This window comes from Ornithorhynchus anatinus, chromosome 4 (assembly GCF_004115215.2).
Source record: "Ornithorhynchus anatinus isolate Pmale09 chromosome 4, mOrnAna1.pri.v4, whole genome shotgun sequence".
NCBI lineage: Eukaryota > Metazoa > Chordata > Mammalia > Monotremata > Ornithorhynchidae > Ornithorhynchus > Ornithorhynchus anatinus.
In genome coordinates this window covers 34,553,721-34,567,883 of record NC_041731.1, presented here as the reverse complement: position 1 = coordinate 34,567,883, position 14,163 = coordinate 34,553,721, and positions in this window count along the sequence as shown.

Genomic DNA, 14,163 nt, shown 5'->3' with positions numbered 1-14,163 from the left:
GCATGAATTTGCCGCGTTGTAGTCTCCAAGCGCTTAGTACAGGGTCCTGAACACAGTATGCGCTCAATAAATACGATTGAAGAATGAAGGGGGTCACTCGGGGAAGGGGTGGTCTCCCCCCAACCCCATCCCCCTCCCCAATATGATTTCTAATTTCGTCCCGCGCTGGAGAAATCGATGAGCGCCCTCCTCTCCCAACCCCGCGCAGAATGAGCCCATTGTTCAACGGAAAAATACATTTTTTTTTCTCCCCCCCCCCTCCCCTCCTTCGGCCGGGTGAAAGCCCGTCTTTCTTTTGAACTTTAGAAGAAAGTCTATTACTCTCACCCCATGGAAGCGGGATATTTTTTTTTCTCTCTTCCTCCTCCTCCCCCCTCCAACCCTTAAACATCTGCTTAGGGAAATCCAAGCTAGAGGGCAGGATCCGATCCTCTAAATCCAACTCATTAAAAAGATATTAGCCGAACTGTGAAAGTCCATCACAGGGATCGATCGCGGGATTAAAAAAAAAAGGGGGGGTGGGGAAGATTTGGGGTTCGCCACGGGCTGGCTACTTTAAATTGGGGAATGGGATTTCTCCCCATCCCCGGCTCCCGTCTCTCCCGAGGTTGGGAAAAAGAAATGGGATGCTCGGGCCCGGTTTGAGGAATTGCTATTGATGCCTCTCTACTTGTTTTGTTTTGCGGTCCGTTTCCCCCCCCTGTGAGCCCGTTGTTGGGGAGGGATGGTCTCTGTTACCCAACTGTACTCTCCAAGCGCTTGGTACAGTGCTCTGCACACGATGAGCGCTCAATACGATTCGAAGAATGACTCTATAATTCTATTTATCTGTTTTGATGCTATTGATGCCCATCTACTTGTTTTGTTGTCTGTCTCCCCCTTTCCAGACCGTGAGCCCGTTGTTGGGGAGGGATGGTCTCTATCTGGGGCCGAATTGTCCATTCCAAGCGCTTAGGACAGTGCTCTGCGCACAGTAAGCTCTCAGTAAATACGATTGAATGAATGAATCTATCATTCTATTTATCTATTTTTGATGCTATTGATGCCCGTCTACTTGTTTTGTTGTCTGTCTCCCCCCTTCCGGACCGTGAGTCCGTGGTTGGGGAGGGATGGTCTCTATCTGGTGCTGAATTGTACATTCCAAGCGCTTAGGACAGTGCTCTGCGCACAGTAAGCGCTCAATAAATACGATTCAAAGAATGAATCTATAATTCCATTTTGATGCTATTGATGCCCGTCTTCTTGTTTCGTCTTGCTGTCTGTCTCCCCCTTCCAGACTGGGAGCCCGTTGTTGGGCAGGGATTGTCTCTATCTGTTGCCGAATCGTACTCTCCAAGCGCTTAGTACAGTGCTCTGCACACGGTAAGCCCTCGATAGATACGATTGAAAGAATGAACGAGCCTCGAACCCCGGTTTCTTAGGCTTCGCGGGGGTCGGGGCCGCAGAGGAACAGCGTGGCTCGGTGGCAAGATCCCGGGCTTGGGACTGAGAGGTCACGGGTTCGGATCCCGCCTCCGCCACTTGTCGGCGGTGTGCCTTGGGGCCAGTCACTTCACTTCTCTGTGCCTCAGTTCCCTCATCTGTAAAACGGGGGTGAAGACTGTGAGCCCCACGTGGGTCAACTCGATTACCTGGTATCCCCGCCGGCGCTTAGAACAGTGCTTGGCACATGAGTAAGCGCTGAACAAATGCCATCATTCATTCAGTCTTATTTATTGAGCGCTTACTGTGTGCAGAGCTTGGAATGGACAGTTGGGCGACAGATAGAGACAATCCCTGCCCAATGAAGGGCTCACAGTCTAGAGGTCTAATAATGCCATGACGATGGCAGTGGTTAAGCGCTTACTATGTGCCAAGCACTGTTCTAAGCGCTGATATTGTTATTATTAGAGGAGAGGGGCCAGACCCTCTCACCTGCAAGGCCCGGTACCGGTCCCCATCTCCCTTCCCCCTCCGGGCAGTGTTCCCTGGGGGTCCCACTGGTGAAAGGGAAATGCAAGCACACACACCCAGGACACACCCTCAAGCGCGAGCAGAAACACACGCTCCCAAATCCACCTACCCACCCAGGCACAGGTGTAAACGCACACAAGGTGACCCTCCCACAAACAGTCACACGGATACGCAAACGCATACGCCCTTCCAAGTCCAAGCACACACCCGCACGAACCCACACTGAAGCACCAGCAGATACGCACACTCCCAAGTCCACCCACCTGCACACAGAGACGCAAGGATAAGCACACAGAAGATGACCCAGCTCCCACGAATACGCAAACGCATATGCACTTCCAAGTCCAAGCGCACGCTGGGGCGCACGCACGCACTCAAGCTCGAGGTTAAACACAGACTCCCAAGTACACACACCCGCACAGAGACGAGTACGAACACACACGAGCTGACACACCTCCTCACAAGAATACGCAAGCACCTATACACTTCCAAGTACGTATGGACCACACACACGCGCGCATAAACCCACACTCCCAAGTCCACCCACCCGCGCACACAGACACGAGAACAAACACACACAAGCTGACCCACCTGCTCACACGAATACGCAAACGCATACGCACTTTCAAGTCCAAGCACACACACGCGCAAAAACACACTCAAGCACGAGTATAAACGCAGACTCCCCGGTGCACGCACAGAGAAGTACAAACACACATAAGCTGACACACCTACTCACCGGAATATGCAAGCACATATACACTTCCAAGTACATAGGGATACGCACACTCACACGCATAAACACACACTCCCAAGTCCACCCACCTGCAGACACAGACACATTAGAAACACACGCAAGCTGACACATCTATTCACACGAATATGCAAACGCATGGACCCTCTCAAGTATATGCACACCCTGGCACCCGTGCACACACAAATGCAAACACACACGCACACCCAGCAGCTCAAACATCCACCTACTCACACACGCACACACATGTATACACACGCGCGCTCTAAGGACGAGGAAAAACATCTTTTCCTTTGCCAATCTCCCCTCCTTTCGGGGCGTGCCTCTCATCTCCCCCACCCCTTGCCAGTGGGAGCCCCCCAAAAGCCCCAAGCCCCTCTTCTCCTCTTTCCCCCGTCCAGTCCCCAAATGTGGAACGCATTAAGTAGCCAGGGGCTTTTCTTCGCCATTTGGTTGGCGCGTACAAAGGGGCAAGCTGCTGTTGGGAGGCTTTCTAATGGAAAAAGAGGGCGCTCGGACCCAGGCACAAAAGAAATCCGCAAATGTTTTCAATAGATTTAACTCAATGAAGAGGACTCCCCCTCTCCCGCCCCTCCCCAAGCGGGGAGGAAAAGAAGAGGAAGAAAGAAAGGAAGAAAAAAAAAAGAAAGAAAAGGGGAAAAAAAACACACACACACACACAACGGTGAATGCCGAGTGCTGTTGGCTGAAAAGCAGAGCTGGCTTTAATGGGGAGATGGGAGTTTATTTGTTGGGATCAAATTTAATTAGCTTAGTACAACCCTTGAAAGACAAAAGGCGCTCAATATGTATCCAATCTGAAGCTCATTGGAGAGCCGGGCTTCTGGAAAAGTCAAAAGAGAAAAAGAGCCGAGAGAAAGGTCTCCGGGGAGAAAGAGCTTCTTTCAGGGGCCGGGCAGGTGATGGCACGCGTGGCCAGGGACTTGCCCAGGCCCGGGACCGACCCCTTGGCCAACGACCCCTCCCTCTGGACTCTCCTGCTGGGGCAGATCCGGGAGCCCGGACCTCTCCCTTTGCCCGGCTCCTTCCGAGCCCCCCTGCCAATCTCGGGGGAGGGCACCCAGGCTATGTCTTGATGCCTCTTTACTTGTATTGATGCCTGCCTCCCCCCCCTCCCCCCCCCGCTAGACTGTGAGCTCGTTGTGGGCAGGGACTGGATCGGACTTTCCCAACCGCTTAGCACAGTGCTCTGCACACAGTAAACGCTTAATAAATACGATTGAATTGAATCGCACTGAGGGAGGGGTCGAAAGAGAGCGGGGATGGGCAGAGGAGGGGGAGAAGGCATGGAGATGGGGGTGGAGGGGTGTTAAGGAGCCAGAGAGAAGGACTGGACGGAGAGGAAGCTTCCAGGGAGGGAGGGAAGGAGAGGCCGCGGACACCCACCGGCCTCTAGACAGGCGGATGAGTGAGCAGAGGCAGAAAGGCAGACAGGCAGACAGGCAGGCAGACAGCCAGAGACTTAAGCATCTCCTGTCTCTCTCTTTCCCCCATCCCCCTCCTGAACCAGCTTCGCAAAGGCGCTAGAGGTTCTCTCTTCTCCCACTGCCGGGGTCTCCCCCCCGAAACTGCCCCACCGCTCCCTTCTCCTGGAAACACTAACCTTTCGTTTTACTGACCCAGTTCTCTTCTGCTTTCTTCTCCCGCCTCTCTGTCTGATCAGCCTCGGTGTCTTTCACTGGCTCTTCCTCTGCCTCCCACCCCTAGAACTGTGGGTGTCCCTTTCTGGGTCCTTTTCTCTGCGTCTCCAGTCACTTCCATGGGGAGCTCAGCCTCTCCCTCGGCTCTGCACAGAAAGCTCTCGAACTGAACTCCTCATCTGCCCTCCCGAATCCCCCCTTCCACCTAACTTTCTCATCGCAGTCGACAACACCATTCTGCCTGCCTCTAAGCTTGTAACCACGTTAGTATCCTTGACTCCTCTCTCCCTTTTAATCTCCATATTCAATCTGTCACCAGATCCTGTCATTTTTTTTCTCCACGTCTCCAGGATCCACCTTTCACTCTCCATCCAAACTTCCACCGCACCGGTCTAAGCGCTTGTCACATCCCAACTGCATCAGCCTCCTCGCAGACCTCCCTGCCTCCAATCTCTTCCCTCTCCAACTCTTTTCATTCTGCTCCCTGGATCGTTTTCCTTAAACATCATATTGTGCAGATCTTCTCGCTGCTCAAAAACCTCCTATGGCTGCCCTTTCCCCTACAGATCACTGATTTAAGGCACTGCATCGTGTCTCTCCCCACTGCTTATCGTCATTCTTCTCCCACTGCATCCCAGCTCGTATGCTTCGTTCCACTCATGTCAAACTACTTGTGCCTCATTCTTATCTCTTACCATCAACCTCTGGTTCCATTCTGCCAGAAACTCCCCCCCCCCCCTCCACTTCACATCCTGAAGACCACTGTTTACCCCATCTTCAGAGTCTTTCTGAAATCACATCTCCTCCAGGAGGCCTTTCCTAATTACTCATCTCCTCATCCTGTTTCTTCACCCTTAGCCCACTTCAGCAGTCCCGAGTCACCTAAGTACTGGGTTACTCATACCTACCCCCTCCCCCACCCCGTTGCAATTAATTTTCAAATATTTACGCTCTCTTGCTTCTTCCCACCTCAAATCTATTTGGAGTGACTGTCTGCCCTGCTGGACTTTAAGGTCCTTGAGGGGAGGGATCGTTTCTGCTATTCTACAGTACTGTTCTTTCCCAAGCACTGAGTACAGGGTGCGGCACCGAGTAAGTTTTCAATAAATACTATCGACTCATTCATTCTTACCCTCGGTTCCGACCCCAACTTCTCTGACCTTAGCAACCCTCACAATGCCTGGGGAATAGACCTTTTTGAAGACTTTAGAGCGATAAGGCCTTTGGGCCCGAGGCTGTTCTACTAGACTCTGAGGACAGGCAGAGAGAACTGGACCCAGGAGAAGATGCTGGTTTCCTAATAATGAAGATATTTGTGCCAAACACTGTCCTAAGCACTAGAATCAAGGCAATCAGATGAGGCCCAATCTCAGTACCACACAGGGTTCAATGTCTAAGAAGGTAGAACAGGCGTTTTCACGTGAGGAAACTGTGGCTCAGGAAAGTTAAGTCACAGAGCTCACAGCAAATGCTCAATAAATATGATTGAGTAGGGAAGTGATAGTGTGGGACCAGAACAGGCAACTTCTGACTTCTTTTCTCATGCTCTATCCACTAGGCCAAATGGCCTCTCTCCCCTAAGATTTTTACCCATTCTTTGCCTCTCTTTCCCCTTCCCCTCCTTCCTCCCTCTCTCTTCCTCTCTCCCTCATCCTTTTTCCTCGCTTCCTCCTTTCTTTTCCACCCTGGGGAGAGAGACACAAGTAGTCCCTGTTTCAGACCTCTAGAACATGCCTTCCTCACATCCTGATTCTCTCCTTTGTCGGGGGAAGGGAGGCAGGGGGGAAGATGTGACTAGCCCATAGACAGAAGTCGGGGAGAGGGAGAGATACATTTAGGGCACAATCCATTTCACCTCTCCAGAGAGGGTTATGGCCCACAAGAGACAGTGAAGAAAGGGGAAATAGATGCAGAGATACTCAGCTAAGGCATAGGCAACACAGTGAGAGGGCGCAAGGAGAAAAAGAGAGAAATACTAAAAGACTCACAAATTTTCAACTCTTCCCTCACCTTCAGCAACAACAGCATTTTTGAGCTTCTCTCCAAATCTTCTTTTCCAACCTCTCTGCCCCAGGATCTGAGCCTAAATCATCCCAAGCATCTGGAGAACCTGAAGCAGGGACGGAAACCACCTAAATTGGGGCAGCTGATGCATTTGCTTGCCTCACCCGTTTAGTGGAATGATTGAAAATTACAGAACAAGTAAACCTGGGCTTTGGCTCCCACACTTTCCAAAAGAGCTCACGCACGGCACCATCATCCACCCACAGATTGAACCTCTCTGCCCACGACATATGGAACTGTCCCTTTAACCCTGCATACCTGGAGAGTAGATAGGGCCCACTGACCAGCATGTCAAGGATGCAAGACATAAGTGGATTTTCACGGAACTAATTAATTCTTTGTGGTATTTGTTAAGCGCTTACTATGTGCCGAGCATCTCATCTACCTCGCCGCTGACCTCTCACCCACATGATGCCTCTGGCCTCGAACACCTTCCCTTTTCATATCTGTCTAATAATTACTCTTCCCACCTTCAAAGCCTTATTGAAGGCATATCTTCTCCAAGAGACCTTCCCTGACTGAGCCCTTATTTCCTCTTTTCCGTCTTTCTTCTGTGTTGACTTGCTCTCTTTATTCACTATCCACTTCCACAGAACTAACACACGTATCCATAATTTATTTATATTCATGTCTGCCTCCCCATCTAGTCTGTAAGCTCGTTATGGGCAGGGAAAGTATCTGTTATATTATTTTGCTGTACTCTCCCAAGGGCTTAATACAGTGCTCTACCTGCAGTAAGTGCTCAGTAAATATAATTGATTGGTTATTGAACTAAGTGCTGGGATAGATACAAGATAACCAGCCCCCACATGGGGTTTACAGTCTAAGAAAGAAGGGAGGACAGGTATTCCTTCTCACAACCACCCAAGGATGGTGCAGGGGTACATATATGGTCCCCTAGTCTCTAACTTTCTGTTCCCCACTGAGCCGGTTTGAAAGAGTTCACAGCCAGCTGAGGGAGACCAGGACTAACAAGCCGGTCCTTTCCCACAGCAATAACAGTCCGCAGGCTAATAATAATAACTGTGGTATTTGTTAAGCACTTGCTACCTATTCAACGCTGAGGTAGATACACGACATCTCATCAGACACAGTCCTTGTCCCACATGGGGCTCAAGGTCTAAGTAGGAGACATCAGGCATTGAATCCTCACTTTGTAGGTGAAGAAACAGAGGCCCTGAAGAAGTTAAATGACTTGTCCAAGGCCACGCAAGAGGTGAGACAGGGTTAGGATTAGAGCCCAGGACTTCTGGCTACACTGCTTCTGGGTGATGGTTGCCCAATAAAGCTTAATGATGCCAATCTGTCAAGGTGCTGCCAATTCAGAAGAGGCTTGTGGAAACCCTGGCTTTTTGTTTCCACTTTTTATCTTGACCTTGGTCTTCCCACTTGTTGGCAAGGCCGAGGAGAAACCCACAAGATGCAGTCACTTCTCCTGGCCAAAATTCTCTCCTCCCCCTCCTGCCCTTTGTCTATTAGAACTGTCGATCCCCGTCTTCCACTCACCCCCTACTCGCACTTGGGTCTAGTCCTCTTGTCTGGGCATCTGGTCCAGCCAAGTGGCCTCGGCCATCCCCACTGCCCACCGCCTCCCTGTCTTTTCATCATCATTGACCTGGTGCTCCCTGGATGTGAGAGGAGGAGCTCCAGCCCCCATCTTCGCAGGGCTCAGGATTGAATCGGGGGAAGCAAGCGGAAACAGAATTCCTAGTAAATCCTGCCTCGCCACATCCACCCTCGTCCAACTTGCCTGCCTCGCCGGAACCACTTAAGCCGGATGCTGTAGGCACTCCCCGGATCGCCTCTTCTTGGCCTCAGCCTCCAGAACAGCAGCTTTGTCTTCTTGCTGGAATGGCCTCAGAGAGCTGGGGCACTGTTGGGTGGGGAGTGTGTAGGGGGTGAGTAATTTGGGGTGGGGGGCTACAGGCTTCCTTATTCAAATCTTTCTTATGGGCCACTCCTGCCCTTTCTATTTAACATCGGAGACTCCAAAGAGAAAAAAGAAAGGAAAAAAAAAGAAAGAAAAGGCTGAAATCTCTAAAGTGTGCCATTTTGGGACAATCAAAACTCCATCTTGGTCTGGGCTAATGACCTCATTTCAGAAGTTTAGAGTAGAGCACAAAAGAGTCTTTGAAATGCACCTGGATGGCTACAGGCCTACCAGATAACGGAACAGCCAAACAGCTTAGATATTTAAAGCAGCATGAGTGGCAGGGTTTTTTTTTTCCCGGGGAGGGGTTGTTTTTTGAAATCTGGACCGCTTGACGATGGCTCCTTGATGAAAACACATTTCTGGGGGAGGGTGCCGGGCCTCTCCCCATTCCCACTGCTCACCGCGGGGCTCAGGGAAGCCAAGAGAAAGGCAACATCTTGCTTTCTGTTCCTTTCTCCTACTCCCTGCCTCTGCCCACTCCCCACCCCAGCCTCTTCCCCGTTGTCAGGCCTTATTTCTAGGCATTATTATTTGGGCAAGGTCACCCGCATAAAGGAAAAGCATCAGGTATTTCTCTCGCCATTGGACTGCTTGCTCCAGCAGGGTGGGGCATTAGCGGCTTTCACTGAGTCTCGATTGTCTAGAATTGGAGGAAGATGGTCCCCTCCACACAGGACTCACAATGGCCAACTGCTAGGACAGCAGCCAGGGAGGAAGATTGTGCTGAGATTGTTTACGTTTGCTTTTGAATGTCTAAGACAATCGTTGGTAACCGTGTGGCCTGCAGCTCCCTCACAGGGCGGATATTGTTTTCATCCCAGAGGTAGACTGGGGGCTGAGGGCAGGCAGCAGATGGGGGAGTATTTTCCAGGAGTCCAGAGGGTCCCACTGGGGCCCCAATTCCTCCCTAAGACCGCCAAGAGGGAAGGCAGGAATGGGGTGGCCTGGGACTATCTCTGGAAGAAAATGGGTTGTTGTGCCAGTTTGGAGGGGGCCGGGCCTGCAGGCTTGGAAGATTCTGCCTCTTGAGCAGTTCTTGCTAGACTGTCAGCTCCATGTGGGCAGGAATCATATCTGCCAACCCTACTATAATAATAATAATACTGTTCTATTCATTCAATAGTATTTATTGAGCGCTTACTATGTGCAGAGCACTGTACTAAGCGCTTGGGATGAACAAGTCGGCAACAGATAGAGACAGTCCCTGCCGTTTGACGGGCTTACAGTCTAATCGACGGGCTTACAGTCTAATCGCTGGGGGAGATACAGAGTAATCAGGCTGTCCCACGGGAGGCTCACAGTTAATCCCTATTTTACAGATGAGGTAACTGAGGCACAGAGAAGTGAAGTGACTTGCTCACAGTCACACAGCTGACAAGTGGCAGAGCCAGGATTCGAACCCTTGACCTCTGACTCCCAAGCCTGAGCTCTTTCCACTGAGCCAAGCTGCACTTAGAACAGTGCTCTGCAAATAGTAAGCGCTTAACAAATACCAACACTATTACATTATTATTATATACTGTAGCCTCCCAAGGGCTTAGTACAGTCCTCTGCACATAGTAAACACTCAATAAATCACCACTGATCTCATCCACTGGTTCGCACCTTGCCTAATGCAGGGAGAGGGGCCTCATCTGTCTGGGAGAGCTGCAAAGTGACCGTTCCATTCAACCTCCTTCGGACTCACCTGGAGATCTTCCTCAGAACTTCCCCGCTCCTTGGACTTTGTTTTGTCCTTCTGGAAAGCGTGGGGGCAATCTAGTAGGCCCCAGAGGTTGGTCCTTGGTTGGGATCAGAGTTGAGTCTTCAGGGTCTCACCTTTCCCACTGAATGGAAGCTTATCAAAGGTGGGGGCTGTAATAATAATTAATAACAATTGTGGTATTTGTTAAGCACTTACTATGTACAAGTCCTGTTCTAAGCACTGGGGGAGATATGAATTAATCAGCTTGGGCACAATCCCTATCCCACAGGGGGCTCGCAGCCTAAGTAGGAGGGGGAACGGGTATTGAATCACTCTTTTAAAGATGAAGTAACTGAGGCACAGAGTCATTAAATGACTTGTCCAAGGTCACATAGACAGGTGGCAGAGCAGGACTTAGAACGCGGGTTCTCTAAGTCTCAGCACCAAGCTCTTTTCACTGGACCATGGTGTGTCCCACCCTGCTCCATTCCTCAAAGGGAATTCAGGTCTACGGAGAAAAGGAGCTGAGACCTCCCTACCGTCCGAGACAGGCCAAGTGGGATCGAATCCCTTGGAAAAGACTGAGGATAACACCTATGGAGCAGATGGCCTCTCCAGGACCAGCTCTGAGGAAGTTCCCTTTGGGCTGCGCTGTGGCAGTAAAGTGAGCCTGGCCCACTGGAGTGTTTCCTCCCTCTATAGCCTCTAACTATTATTATTATGGTTATTATTATGGTATCCATTAAGTGCTTATTATGTGACAAGCACTGTACTAGGCACTGGGGTAGATACAAGATATTCATGTTAGACACAGTCCCTGTAACACATTTTTTTAAATGATATTTGTTAAGCTCTTACTATGTACCGGACACTGTACTGAGTGCTGGGTTAGATACAAGCTAATCAGGTTGGATGGAGTCCATATCCCACAGGAGGCTCTCAGTCTTAATCCCATTTTATAGATGAGGTAACTGAGATGCAAGTAAAGCGACTTGCTCCAGCCCACACAGCAGACGAGCGGCAGAGGTGGGATTAGAACTCAGGTCCTTCCGACTCCCAGGCCCGTGCTCTATCCACTAGGCCATGCTACTTCTCTAGTTGCAACACGGAGCTTGGATTTGGATTTGCACCCTTTATTCACCCCTCCCTCAACCCCAAAGTACTTATGTACATGTCCGCAATTTATTCATATTTAATGTTTGTAACTCTATCTAGACCGTAAACTCATTATATGAACTTTCCCAAGTGCTTAATACACTTCTCTGCACACAGTAAGCACTCAACAAATATGACTGACTGAATGAAATAAGATTGATTGATTGACTTGAGTGGGTAGAATTAAGAGGAATTAAGCTGGAGGGAAGGTGGGAGATTTGGGACAGAGGAATGAGTTTTGGTTTGCGATTCAGGAGGCCTGGATTCTTATCCCAGTTCAGCTACTGACTACCTGTCACTTTAACCTCTCTGGGGGTTTCTCCAGCTGGAAAACAGGACCGATAATCACTGCCACTCCCTGCCTCCCAGGAATATCAGGAAGATAAAGGCGATGATACTTCCTGGGACAAGGCGCTGGAAAAAGCCAAGGAATCATGGTACCATCCTGACTCTTATTACATGAAAAACAGAGTCTCATAGATCGTAAAGGCAAGGACATTTTCTAGAAAAGATACAGAATTACCTCCCCTGAAAGGTCAGACCGAAGGAGGAATCAGAAAACCTGGGCCGCCAGAGAACGCATCTAGAGAGGATATTGAATAATTCCTTTGAACGTGTGCGTTTCATGTTTGAGAAGCGTGAATGAAAGCAACTCCAGATTTTCCCCAGTGCCCCGATTTTCCCCTTAGTTCTTTCTACTGCTTTCGAAACCCCAACGTGACTCCCCAGTGCTGTAATGACTTGGGGAACCGTTTAGTGGAATGAGAGGGGAGGATGGGAAGGACCGAATGAGACTCTACCAACCTAGAATAAACATCTGCCCTCCCCATTTCACCGGGGACCCACCGACCAATATGAGTTCTTTAACCAGCACCTACTGGGTGTTTGCATACACGGTGTTGAGTGGGAAATTCAGGGCAGTAGCCCATCCAGGCCATGGAGATCTCACAGGGTCAGTTGACCCTTCTGACCCTGCCTTCTACCTTGGAATCCAGGCCTCGAGCGTGTTCGACTTCCACTTTGGCATCACTGCCCTCATTAACTCGCTACAGCAGGGTAGGTGCACATAGGGAATAGATGGGGGAGAAATTAAGGGTCCCAATTCAAGGAAAAATGAATTTGGCAGAGGAGGAAAAAATGTCCCTTGTGACTTTTGTGACCTTCAGATAGACCTCCACATCCAACATGGAAAAAGTCTAATAGCCACTGGGGTTGGAAGCGGTGTGGATTAGTGGATAGACGCCGGGCCTGGGAGTCAGAAGGTCATGGGTTCTAATTCCGGCTCTGTCACCTGTCTGCTGTGTGACCTTGGGCGAGTCACTTCACTTCTCTGTACCTCAGTTACTTTGTGCTGTAAAATGAGAATTGAGACAGTGAGCCCCACATGGGAGAGGGACTGTGTCCAAGTCGATTTGCTTGTATCCACCCCAGCGCTTAGCACGGCGCCTGGCACATAGGAAGCACTTAACAAATATCATCATTAAAATTATTATAGAGGGTCGAGAGAGGGTTGAGGGTGGAAAGCGGTGGATGCAAACTGGCAGAGTCAAAAGGGGTGGATACTGTGGGGAGGATGGACTGAAACGCAGGCTGGGAAGAGGGAGAGAAAATGGAGAACAGATCGGGAAGGCAGGTTTGCCAGAGGGGTGAATCAAAAGAGCCGGTAGTGGAATGGAGAAGACAGGAGGAGAGATCCGAAGAGATGTGAAAAAGTGTAGCTTGGAAACATGACCAAGGACCAGATATTTGGGGGTGGCCTCGGGATTGGGGCAGAGTCACTAGCATGTGGGCCCCGGGCCCCGGGACGGAGGCCGGGATGGGCCCTTGGGGGAGATTGGTTGGCAGGGCAGAGGTCTGAGGGTGTGCCATCCGGGAGTATTAGCGACGCTCCTCTCCAGAGCTCTCTGGCCTCGTTTCCTCCCCGACAAAGGTTGGGTTTCTCTCTCTCTTTCACCTGTGAAACGGGGGTAATTGTCCTGCCCTTGTGCTTTCCCTGCCCTGGGCTCCGGTCAGGGATGAGAAGGACAGACAGGGAGATGAAAGGCCTTCGGGAAAATCCCATCATCTTCACCTTGTTAATTATTGTCAAGATGAATAAATATAAGGAATCAATTCACGTGTTCTGAGCACCCCAGGGAACACCAGGCTGCCCTGCTCCAGACAGGGATTTTCAAGAGGAAATTTGTCCCTGAGCTGGAGGTGCCAAAAGGGATGGAGCAGAGCAGAGTAGTCACCGGTTGCCAGGCTTCTCGGAGCAGCCGCTCAGGACTCCACCGGTCTCTTTCCCAGGCAAGCTCAATTCCCTATGGCAGGCAGGACCCCCAGGGCCACAGGGAAATATGCTCTAGTCCGGGGGAGCTCAGGGAGCCATCCCGCACCCACCCATCCCACAGAAGATGGCCCAGGCCTCCCTGAATCAGGAATTCCTTTCATCTTCCTCTCACCCCAGGCGGAAGGCCCACATCTTGAAATGGAGAATCCGCTTCCTCTACCAGCAGCAAGTCGAGGAAGCCCCACTGGGCCGAAGCAGCTGAGTCACGGCCCGGCCGTAACCCCAGCCGGGATATGGGCCCTCCTGGCCTTCAGGAGCGGGAGATTCTCGAGTCTCTGGGAATTTTGACTCGCTTCTGGAACCACCTAGCCAAGGGAAGGCTCCCTGGCCCCAACAGTGCTCCCCGCGACCGCCTCTCGGCCAGATTTGGAAACAGATTTGAGGAGCAGCCTGGCCTAGAGGATTGAGGAAGGGCTTAGAGTAGGAAGGATCTGGGTCCTAATCCTGACTTCCCTACTGGTCTGCTGTGTGACCTTGGACAAGTCACTTTACTTCTCTGGGACTCAGTTACCTCATCTGTAAAATGGGGATTAAGACTGTGAGCCCCACGTGGGACAGGGATTGTGTCCAATTTAATTTGCTTGTTTTCACCCCAGGGCTTAGAACAGCGCCTGGCACATAGTAAGC